Raw genomic sequence first — 12,256 nt, forward strand, 5'->3', positions numbered from 1 at the left:
AATCTGGAACAGAGCACGTGGACAGCTCCAATGCCGGCATTTCCACACTGCCCTTGCATGTTCCAGTCCTGTTTTGGAGGGATAAACTCCAGGGGCAAAAGTTTCAAAGTTAAACCAATACATGGCTTCTCCACTGAACTGACAACTAGCACCACCAGGGTTTTTTTCCCCCCCTGTGAACTATCAGGAACTAACTAAAGCAGTGACTCTCACTCTTTCCAAACTACTGTACCGCTTGCAGGGGCCAAATTTATCCTATGCACCCCTTTCCCCACCCCAGGTTTCACTTCCCTTAAAAAGTACTTGCTTACTACATCAGGCCAAAAAAAATACAAAAAGTATCACAGCACACTAGTACTGAAAACCTGCTTACTTTATAATTATAAGGTAAAAATGAGAAAGTAAGTAAAACTACTATAAATAATGTACATACATTTCAATGTATAGTATATTCCCTGGTATAAACAAGTCATTGTATGAAATTTTAGTTTGCATTGATTTAGTTAATGCCTGGGATAATATCTAAAGGACCTCTGCTTACCCACGGATACGTGTACCCCTTTGTTGAGAACCACTGAACTAAAGCATCCATGCAGCCAGATGACTAAGACTTTTGTGCCTACTGCCCAGGCTCAATTTAAATCGGTAGCCTAACACCATTATTTTTAAAAACATGGTTTGAAGTGCTGTTGTAGTCAGATTGGCCCCAGGAAATGACAGAAACAAGGTGGAAGACCTCTGTAGAGCTTGAAAGCTTGTCCCTTTCACCTAGCAGAAGCTAGTCCAGTAAAAGACATCACCTTGCCTATCTTTTAAATATGACACTTAAGGGGCAGTTTCAGGACTGGGCAGATAGGCAAAACTTCTGGTGAAGTGAACAGGAGCTGAAGTCTTGAGCGCATTACCAGTGGGAAAACAAGTTGTTCTAGAATTCCGAAAGCTGACAGGAAACCTAACTTTCCAAGAGACAAGTCAAACGCTGCTACTCAGCAACTCCATTTCCCAGAACAATACAGTGAAGAACCCAGTAGGTGAACAGAGAACTAAAAATATCGTAGGTCTTAACCCACATTGTACATACTGTCATTTAACATGCTGAAGTCATGAGTTTATCACACATACCCAGCAATATACTATGCAGCACCGTTGCTCAATTAGCAAAGATAATGTCAGAGATGGATTAGGGCAAGGTAACAGGAAGTGGCAAAGTATAGCTTTCTGCTGAGCCCAGCTGGGATGTCACATGTGAAAGAAAGATTCAAGTCTCAGGAAAGGGAGTACATCAGGAGGAGCAACTCTAGTAGATGGAGAATCTGCCCCAGAGGTTAGAGGAAGGTGGGAAGAAAAGTCTGTTCTGGGAAGGACCCCAACTATTTGGTGACACCAGGAGCCAGTTCTGCATTCCTGGATTATGCCTGAAAGTTCTACTCACGCAAGACTGCGACACATCTCACTGAGACAGGCTGTAATTCAAGTCATCTCTCCCTTTCAGAAGGTAATGGCATCAGATTCCAAAGCATTTGATCAGATGGAATCTGGAGCTGAGAGACTGAGAGATTTTACATTGTTCAGGTAGCAGCAGACCTATCTGACACTTACGGGCGGATACAATTTCCGCATGACGTTCTGAGCACATTGACAATAGTTAGCGGATGGCACTTCTCTTCCAGGAGCCAAAAGAAAGAAACTGGAACTGTCTTCTGATTAAATGTTACTGAAACTTTTCATTTTGGTCACTGACTTCCCCTTTAGTAGGCACCATACCCTTCATATACCCTCTCATTATTGATTAATGAAACTTGACAAAGTGGAGCAACTCCATGCCAAAAAGCAGCACACAAAAAGAATCACAAATTTCTTCAAATCCTCAAGATGCAAATGCAGGCAACAACCGCCACCACTTTCCATCTTCATTTAGGCTATGGCTACACTGATAAGGTTTGGCTACAGAAGTGCCATCAACATGCACAAGTTGTGAAAAGTGAAAACAGGTCAAACTGTTTTTTCTGCTTCCCGTTGTCAACATTTCATGGCTACATTGCTAGCACCCTCTCAACAGAGCAAAGCAATGCGGGTAAGCATCGCACAGTGCAGTATTAGGGGAAATCAGAGTTGATCTCCGTACTTCTTGGGATTCCCTGGGAGCTGAGCTCTCCATGCTGAGGAATGTCAAAGCTAGGATGTTAAATGTAGATTAATCAACTAATCGAATAGTCGATAAGGGCGCCTCCACCTTTGAAATGTAGCAAGATCCCTACCAGCTCTTGCTACATTTCAAAGGCAGAAGCAACGCGAAGAGCATGGAGACAGCAGGGGACTCAAGCAGCCCCCTGCTGGCACCATGCTCCCTGCTTTTGAAACGTTCAAGAGCCCCATGCTCCCCGCCACACTTTTGCTTTTGAAAATGTAGCAAGAGCCCGCTCTTGCTACATTTCAAAGGCAGAAGCGCTGCCAGTTCCACACAGCATCCTTTCCCTCCCCATGGAGATAATGCTGGGGGGGGCGGGGAAACCGGCTTTTAAGCCAGCTCTCCCAGCACCAGCTCCGGCTCCCTCCGGCTTGTATTTCAACAAAAATCCCAGACATACTTGACATCAAAATCTACATTACATCTTATTTATAAAATACCGGACATTTATATTTCCCCATTTATATTTTCTCAATTTGTTTCCCGAACAGAAAGCTGAAATACTGGACTGTCCGGTTCAAAACTGGACACCTGGCAATCCTGCTCGCTTGCTACCTCTCTCTGACACAGGCAGCAATGGGGGGAGGGAGGGGAAGCAACTAGAGGAGTCACTAGTCACATCCCTTGTCAAAGCAGCAGTCCCTCCCGCCCTGCCCCTGCAGCAGCAGTCTACCTGCCACAGTGTTTCCAGTGTAGTGCAGAACAGAAGCACTCCAATAATTTGTTCTTTGTCCCCCAAAGAGAGCAGCTCACTCAGTTGTCAGATACTTCCTGGAGTTTTGAAAGGGGAGGGGTGCAGCAGAGTTCAGAAAACACTGAGCACAGCCATCATCGTGGGATACTGACCAGTTCTCTCAACAAAACAAACAGCAGACTCTATGCTGGCTCTGTCGACAATAATGGGAGGGGAAAGACAAAAGCTTCTTGCAGGGGTAGAAGCTTTTTGTCAACAAAACTGCATGTTTTTCCCCAAAAAAAAGTCACGTTGCAGTGTAAACCCTCTCTGGGTACGTCTACACTACAGCGCTAATTCGAACTAACTTAGTTCAAATTAGTTAATTTGAACTAAGCTAATTCGAACTAACGCGTCTAGAACTAAAAAATAGTTCGAACTAGCGTTTTGCTAATTCGAACTAGCAAGTCCACATTGAGTGGACCCTGAACAGGGCTTAAGGATGGCCGGAAGCAGTGCCGGCAGGGCATCAGAGGAGGACTTAGAGCGTGGAGATGCTGTCTCAGGCTAGCCAAGGGCTGCGCTTAAAGGGTCCCAACCCCCACCCCGGACACACAGTTCTAAGGGGTGCCCCGCTTGCAAGGCAGTCCTGGCTTGGATTGCCCGGAGTACCCACACTGGGCACATCACAGCACTCGGCCATCAGCCCGGCTGCACTTGCCGCAGGCTGCCATCTGGGGAGAGGGGGCAATTGGGGGGCTGCAGGAGAGCTTCCACCCCCAGAAGCCCGCAGAGCCAGCCCAGTCCTCCCCATCGGGGGCTCGTACCCCATTCCTCCCTCACCTCCTTCCACTTACCCTTCCCTAGCCCCCCTTCTTATTGATGTACAAAATAAAGATAACGTTTCTTCCAACATTGACTCTGTCTTTATTGAACAAAACTGGGGGAGACTGGGAAAAGGAGGTGGGAGAGGGGAAGAGAAAGGCTGGGAGAGGGGAGGGGAGGGCAACTAACATGATCAGGGGTTGGGAACAAGTCCCAGATGAAGAGAGACTACAGAGACTGGGACTGTTCAGCTTAGAAAAGAGGAGACGGAGAGGCGACAGGATAGAGGTCTCTAAAAGCAGGGGTTGGGTGGAGAGGGTGCATTCCGAAAAGTTCTTCATGAGTTCCCATAAAGAAGGACTAGAGGACACCAAAGGAAAGGACTGGGTAGCAGGCTTGAAACTAGTAAGAGAAAGTTGTTCTTGACAAAGCAAATAGTTAACCTGTGGAACTCCTTGCTGCAGGAGGCTGTGAAGGCTACAACTAGAACAGAGTTGAAAGGGAAGTGAGATCAAGTCATGGAGGTTGGGTCCATGGAGTAGTCTTAGCCAGGGGGTAGGAGTGGTGTCCCTGCCCAAGGTTTGTGGAAGGCTGGAGAGGGATGGCAAGAGACAAATGGCTTAGTCACTGTCTTCGGTCCATCCCCTCCAGGGTCCCTAGGGTTGGCCGCTGTCGGCAGACAGGCTACTGGGCTAGATGGACCTTTGGTCTGACCCAGGACGGCCATTGTAAGCTCAGGGCTCAGGGTCGGGGGTCTCAGTGGACCCCCTTGATTTTCATGCACACCTGCTCCTGGGTGGCCAGGCTGGCAGCTCTCCTGCCCTAGACGGCCACTTTCCTGTGCCTAGTGCGGAGATCGTGGACAAGGTCCACAATGTCTGCACTAGCCCAGGAAGGTGCCCACCTCTTGCGGACCAGGGCAAGCTCCCGGGAGCCGCCAGCCTGGTCCCAGGAAGAGGGGGTGGGCTGGGGGACATCGGGTGGGTGGCTCTGTGCCGTGCCAGGTGCAGGGTCTGCTGGCTGGGTGCTGGCAGGCTTGCACCTGGCACGGGCACCGTAGCCAGCCCGTGCCCCTTTAAGGGGTCCTGGGCCGGGAGGGGGTCATAGAGTTTCCCTGGTGTTGGCCAGAGTGGCCACCAGGGAAACCTGGGGAGGGCTAGCCTCCCACTAGTTCGAATTAAGGGGCTACACACCCCTTAATTCGAACTAGCTAGTTCGAACTAGGCTTAATCCTCGTAAAATGAGGTTTTCCTAGTTCGAACTAAGCGCTCCGCTAGTTCGATTCAAATTCAAACTAGCGGAGTGCTAGTGTAGCGGCTATGAATGTTAGTTCGAACTAACATCCGTTAGTTCGAACTAACATTGTAGTGTAGACATACCCTCATTGTTTTGTCAACAAAAGGCAGCTTTTGTCGACAAAACGTGCCAGTGTAGACATATGGGGCTCATGACATAATGCTGACAACTTAGGATTCCATCCAGGGAAGGCAGAGGTGCCCGTGCATAGGAGCAAGTTTTACAGAACAACATACCTAGAGGAGAAAAATAAATGAATACTTATCCAAACCTTTCTCTAGAAGTACAAGTAAAGGACTTCCCTTTTTTTTTTTTTTTTTTTTTTTGCCCTTGGTTAAAGTATTCTGTGTGTCAGTTTCCCATCTGTGAAAATGATGACAATACTTACTCAGTCCCCAGGGCTATTGTGAAGATTAATATTTGGAAAGCACTTTGAAGATGAAAAGTAAAAGTCAATATTTCTCTTGTGTCTGCATAGCTATGCTTACAGAAAAGTCCTACAGTATTTAATAGAGATGAAACCAATAGGTAGAATTGCAATAGTGCTATACAGACGTGATCCTAAAATCTACAGAATGTAATAAAAAATAACATGCTGTAGGAGAAAAGCATTTAAGCATCCTATAAATTCTATAGCAACAATTTAAAAAGACAGGCCCAATCTCTATTTTTCTGTGTAGGAGAAGGCAGAGCAGGACTGGGAAAGCAAGAAACAAGACAGAAAAGACAAAAGGATGGTGTTGGGGGAGAAATGACTTAAGAGGCAGAGAATTTAAATGAAATGCAAAGTATAAGTGTCTAGGGAAGACAGGGGCCAAGAGGGGAAATGATGCCCCTGCTATGAAAACCCAGGGAAGCTAGGAAAGATATAAAGCTTCCATACATCAGTGAATGAACAGTGTCTCCTCAGGGAGGAGGTTGAAAAGAAATTATGTCAATAGGGGAGACAGGGAAAACATTCTGGAGAAAGAGCCGCTGTGGAATTTGCAGACTGCAAAGCAGAATCATGGCAAAGGTGCTAATGAAATGTGTGTTATGAATTATTGGTACAAATACGGGAGATGGAAGCTCTGCACAGAAAGGGTTAAAAGCAGAACCACACAGTATGCTAAGGGGGAGGTGTGGGTTAAGCACTTCACATGCTGACTAGGACAAAGCCATGTAATGAGAACAGAAAATGCCAAGGAGCTGATGGAGGCAGGCAGAATGTAAGAACAAAAGACTGTGCTGGGAGATAGAGGAAGTGAGAGAGAAGCTGCTGGATAATTCTGAGCCCAGATTGGGCTGTCTGCAAGTGGAATTGCTTGTTTTGGTTGCTCATCTCTGTTGCAAAATCAACATGTTTTCTGTACATGCCAAAAATACAAACAAGCTAAGAGGTAACAGCACAAATCTGGACATCACTTTTCTCCAAGTATGTAAGACATAAGCCCTAAAGCTCCCAAAATGTAATGCATGAAACAAAAATAGAAAGCAGGCCATGCAGCCATCTGAACACAGAGCTCCCAGTAGCTGAGTTCCTAGGAAATACCATGTGATCTTTCAGACTATATAATAACAACTTTCAGTCATGAATATCAAAGCATTGCATTGAGATTAATGCAGCCTCACAGCACTCCTATGAGACCAGTGAAAACTAACACTCCCATTTTGCAGAAGGCATTCTGAGGCAAGGTAAATGATTTGCCCAAGATGATACAGCAAGTCAGCAATAGAACCAGGAAGAGAACACAGACGATCTGACTCCCAGTATATTGTGCTGCCTTTTTTTACCCTATTACTTTTTATTAGGCTTTGGAACTCATTGCCACATGAACTTAGCAAGATGCAAAGAATCTTTAAACAAGAACATCCAGAACTGTACTAATTAATGCTAGCCAAAAAATTAAAAAGAGGAATTTTGGAAGGGAGGTAAAAAAAAAAATCCACATGCTTCCTGGCTTGAGCCTAACTCATAAATATTGAAGGTTAGGATGAGACCTTCACTGTGAGCAAGTTAGTACCCATCTGCCTACTATAGGGTTTCTTGCACCTTCTGAAGTATCTGGTGCTACTCAGTAAATGTCAGAGACGAGGTACAGAACCAAATGGACCATGGATCTGACCCAGTCTGACCATACCTATAATCCTAAGCAAATCACTATAGTTGATTTCTATGAACAGTCTACTAGATACAATTCGGTTCCTGACAGAGATGCCCTGGCTAGAGGCCATTTTTAAATGGATGAGGGGAAAAAAGCCTGAAAATATTCCTGGATGGACCTTGGTTCTCCCTGTCGTCTGCATTCTTTTCTTTCTGTTTGCCACTTCAGAAACTGCCGCTGGCCAAAATTCCTTCGGCAGGAACATGAACTGAGCTGTCCGCCAATAAATATCCACTTACAGCACATAAGGAAGTGATTTCTTTCAGTGAGTCGGTGCTGATCCCGCTGATCCCGAGAAAGTGCTGAGGAGATAGGTAAAGGTGCATTCACAAGCCGAAGGACTGGACCCATCTTCAGGTCACTCCTTTGTTCCTGGGACTCTCTCTGCTGACCGAGACAGATTCTTTCTTTGTGTAGTCGTTTAAGGCAGCGTGAAGTGTAAACACACTACCCAGGTGAGGAGCTAACGAGAATCAAGCCCCAAGAGATAACTGAAATTAGGGATGTAAAAATCCCAGTTTATCAGTTAACCGGTTAAACATTAGGATTGCCCAGCGGTTAACCGACTAAAGCAGGATCCTGGACTAGGGACTGTTTTAGCCCAGCTGGAGCAGGTCGCACACCCACGCTGAGGCTGGGGATGCTGCCGGCTGCCAGCCCCCACCAGAGTAGCCCCTGCTTGCTGGTCACCCAGGCCCGCCAGGGACAGAGGCTGCTCTGGACAAGAGCAGCCCCTGTCCGTAGCAAGCCCCCTGCAGGGCTGGAACAGCTCCCTGCCTGCAGTTTGTAATCACTTGTGCAAGTCAGGCAGGGAATCACTATGCTAGAAGGGAGGGAAAGATTCCAGGGCACCTGAGAAGCGAAATGACTTACCCCCTTTTGACTAGAGTAAGCTCAGAACAATTCACACACCTTCCAGATCCCTGCCCAGGTCTTCCACCTGTTCTGCTACCGGCTTTCAACCCAATGCTCAAGCTGGACACAAACAAAGAGAAGATCTGCCAGGAGAACACGTTCAGGGAAGCAGAGCGAAACAAGGAGCTGGTCAGAGCAGGTTAGCAGCTCTGTGGAGTCAGGAAGGGAGAGGAGGCATCTGGCTTTTCAGAGTGGGGAGACCAGCGTGCAGTGCTTTGAGTGCATGTGGATATGAACAAGGCAGAGGGGAGTTCCTGGGAGAGTCCAGGGAAAAGCAGCTGGGGTCCTGTTGGGGCCAAAGGAAGGTCCTCTAAGGGTTAATGCTTTCCCAGTGAGGGAGGATGTGTTTCCTTCCAAGGGGGGGGGGGTGAAATCTGGTTCTGGGCAGCTCTCGCAGCTCCTAGGGCGTGTCTGAAAGCAGGGCACTTTGACCTCCCCTGGCAGAGCAAGGAAAAACTATTGAGCCTTATGATTTTTCTGCACCAGCAATCTCCAACCATCCCATTCTGGCGGCTCAGAGCAGAGTGGGAGAGCTCCGCACACCGAATCATCCGCAGACCAATCATTTCCTCATTACACAAGACAGCCTTCCACAGCCTGGCCTGCCACAGGGCTCAATAGAATCTTATCAGAGGCCTTTCCCTCTCCCTGCTTCATTCCACCTACCGACTCCACCCTAAGATTACTGGCTCACACTGCCACCTAGGCAGACATGGGCGTGCTCCCCTCTGGGTTCCATCAGCATTTAGACAGTCCAATAGAGACCCTGAGCAGGAACTGTGAGAGTCTGATATACAGCATTACGGAAGTCACTGATTCCCACCCAGTTCTCAACAGGCAGGTGGCCCCACAGCCAGAAGCAATGACAGCTCATAGTAGTTCATACCCATAGTTGAGGTCTTCACCAAGAGACCCATGAGCCTATAAGGCTATGTCTAGACTTCAAGCTTCTTTCGGAAGGAGCTTTTCTGGAAGAAATCTTCTGGAAAAGCTTATTTTGAAAGAGAGCATCCACACAGAAAAAGTGCAATGAAAAAGCAATGTGCTTTTCTGAAAGACAGCGTGAATAGTATGGATGGAGTGGCCACCAGGGCACCTGTGTTATTTCCTGGAGGCCTCTTCTTATGAAAGAGCTCCCTCTTGTGCGTCCACACACGCCTTTTTCCGAAAATGCTTTTTCGGAAAAAGGCTTCTTCCTCATAGAAAGAGGTTTACCACCGTCTGGAAAACCCCTCCGTTCTTTCGACTTTCTGTCGAAAGAACTCAATGGCAGTGTGGACGCAAGTATTGTTTTTCCAGGAAAATGGCCATTTTCCCAGAAAAATGCTGCAGTGTAGACGCACTCTCAGATGGAACTAGTCTCACATACCTAGATGTGTCTTAGACGGGCAGTCGTGCTAATCTGTAACTTTAAAAACAATGAATAGTCCTGTGGCACCGAAGAGACTAACAAATCTATAGTATCATCATGAGCTTTCATGGGCAAAACCCACTTCGTCAGATCTAGGTGAAGTTTCGGACACATTGAGAGTCGCTTGCATTGCTTCTCTGCTTCATGGAGTTGCAGAGGGCTTCATTCTCCAGGGGACACCAATGTGGCATCTGTCATACTTACAGACCCCTTTTTAAGGGACTGAAAGAAATGAACAACCCTCTATAAATGTACACAGACTAAGGCTACAAATCTGTAAGTGCTGAGGAGATCAACAAGACACTGTAGTTTGGCACTCACAATTTCTGATGTCACTGTCAGCACGCCTTGATGGAATTATAGCAACATGGTTACGCACAGCTGGAGGTAAATTCTTTATGTGACTTTGTTATTTAACACAGTAACTTCCCTCTTAAGTACTATTGTTTAAGTCCCATTAGCCAGAGGGAGGCTGCTGATCAGAGCTATGATAGGACTAATGCCAAGTCTGAATCAAAGAAGACAAACCCCTGCAAAATCCCTTAAAATGTTCCACACGAAGACTCGAACAGATTTCAGAAGTGTGTAGCATCTGAGTTCTGAGCCATTTCTCATTTTATACGGAACAATTCCATGGCAAGTGCCTTTACCACAGAGCTGTGTGTCCTGTGTGTCACCAGAGCAGCATGGGTGTAAGGTGAAAGGACATTTTCTATAGACATACAATTTTCTAAACTATTCTGCCGTTAAATTTGTTTCATCATTGAGATCTGGTCAACCATCATCTTCCCATTTTATATGTGTAGTACTCCCATTCCCCCTATCTTTCACCCCTGTTTTGTCTTGCTGCTGGATTAACATGATCCTTTGCCCTACAGAGATTTATTTTCTGTTTGGAAAGCAGTTTCTACTGGAAACAAATCAATAACATCACCACAATGTCATGATAGTTACAGCAACAGGGAATAGTTATACACCATCTCCTAATTACAGCCCAGCAAAACTTAGCAGTGTCAGGACACAGGGATTTGACTGAAATTCTTTCCAGTTCTGGGTCCAAGTGACACTGTGTCTCTGAAGTTTTCCTTTGAAAGAAACCCTAAGCAAAATTTCCGTGATATCTCAGAACCCTCGGATTTGCCTAGCATCAGTCTACACATCCATGAAGATTACTATGGCTTCTCCCCTAAGTGGTAAACCACTCTTCTGTCTGGAACACATCACAGAATTACTTCAGGGGTTGAGAACCTTCGCAAGTCTTTAAGGGAGCCAGGCTCAAGTTGTGGGGATACAATCAAATTTGATTCAGGTGAATTTTCACCCAGTTACTGTCAACAGAGGGATGTAAATGAAGCACTGTAAACCTCATCTTTCAAAAATGTGCCCCATTTTCGAAAGAACTGCCTCTAGACTGTGGTTTCAATTTCAAAATAGCGATTTTTCAAAAGAGCGCCATTACGTGATTATGTAAATGAAGCATGGGATATTTAAATCCCGGCTTCATTTGCACTTTCAAAGTGCTTCATTTACATCCCTCTGCCGACAGAGGGATGTAGTCTAGACATAGCCTTAGAGATTGTGAAGGTTTCATAACACACTCCCATCACTCAAGTAACATCACCACATGCTGACAGTGCAATGTTGCAACAGTGAGTCCCGGTGCTACAGAGGAGATTTGAGCACAAATTGTCCCAAAAGTTAGACCCACTGTCTTTAGAAAACACCCCTGAATATCAGAAGCATACCTCAAGTTTCAGGATAGTCTTCTCTAAGTAAATACCACAGTAGTGTTATTATTTGTATCACATGGGCATCCCACTGTGCTAGGCAACTGCTTTGAAGGTTTTGAATCTAAATAGACAGGACAGGAAAAGAGTGGGAGGGTATTATGTTACTGATGTGGAATGGAGACAGAGATGAAGTCATTTGCTTAAAGTCACACAGTAAATCCGTGGCACAGCGAAGAATAAAACCAAGAACTCCTGAGTCCCAGGCCTTATCTATACTACCGCAGTAAGTCAACATCAGTTATGCTACTCTAGTTATGAGAACAACGTAATTGAAGTTGATGTAGCTTAGGTCAACTTTCTGCGATGTCTAAACCATGCTGCATTGATGCGAGACAAGTCTCCCATCATCTTACTTTACTCTTCTCAGGAAGCAGGCATACTGGAGTCAATGGGAAAGCACTCGGCCCTTGGCACTTGGCCATAGCATGTCTTCAATGGCTCCACTAAATCAACACCCGCTGCATCAAATCAGAGAAGTGCCGATTTACTGGTAAGTATAGACAAAGCCCTAGTTTAGCACCTCAATCACAGGACCATCTTTTACATCTGTGAATGATAATCTTTGACTTTCAAAGACGACAAAGGGAAAATTGAAGTACCGTATATACTCGAGTATAAGCCGAGTTTTTCAGCACATTTTTTGTGGCTCGAGTCAGCCTCCTGCTCGCGGACGGGCTCAGCGCGTCTCTGCCGCCGGCCGGGTCTAGCCGCGTGAGCCCGGAGCTCCGGCCCCGGTAACCGAGGCGCTCGGGGCGGGGGGCGCTGCCGGGAGCGGGCTGGGCTCCGTGTGTCGGGGGCCGTCGCTGCGCGGGGCGCTCGGAGCCTCTGCCGGCCGCTTGGGTTGCGGGTGCGCCCGCAGGTGCTGCTTGGAGCCAGCGGCCTCACCCCGGGGCCGCCGGCAGGGAGGATCGGGGAGCAGCCGAGAGGGGCTCTGGCCTGGGAAAGGTCCGGGCGGGGGCGGCGGGGGCTGAGCTGGTTGGGCCGAGTGTCCGAGCGTCTGTTCCCGTGTGTGAC

The 12,256-nt window shown here is 46.9% G+C and overlaps 1 protein-coding gene across 8 annotated transcripts in view; it reads right to left on the reverse strand.

The window, feature by feature from the left end:
• SEMA5B (semaphorin 5B) overlaps positions 1–12,256 on the reverse strand; it is a 372,195-nt gene that overhangs the window by 285,660 nt on the left and 74,279 nt on the right. The window contains exon 1 of one of the 8 annotated variants that reach the window (XM_075933118.1): positions 11,198–11,303. The exons of 6 other annotated variants lie outside the window; for them this stretch is intronic. The gene's annotated coding sequence lies outside the window, so the exon portion shown is untranslated. Of the gene's footprint in view, positions 1–11,197; positions 11,304–12,256 lie in introns of those variants that run through there. One more of the 8 variants, XM_075933112.1, reaches the window with a different exon arrangement.

The sequence above is a fragment of the Pelodiscus sinensis genome, chromosome 7, assembly GCF_049634645.1.
Source record: "Pelodiscus sinensis isolate JC-2024 chromosome 7, ASM4963464v1, whole genome shotgun sequence".
Classification (NCBI taxonomy): Eukaryota; Metazoa; Chordata; order Testudines; family Trionychidae; genus Pelodiscus; species Pelodiscus sinensis.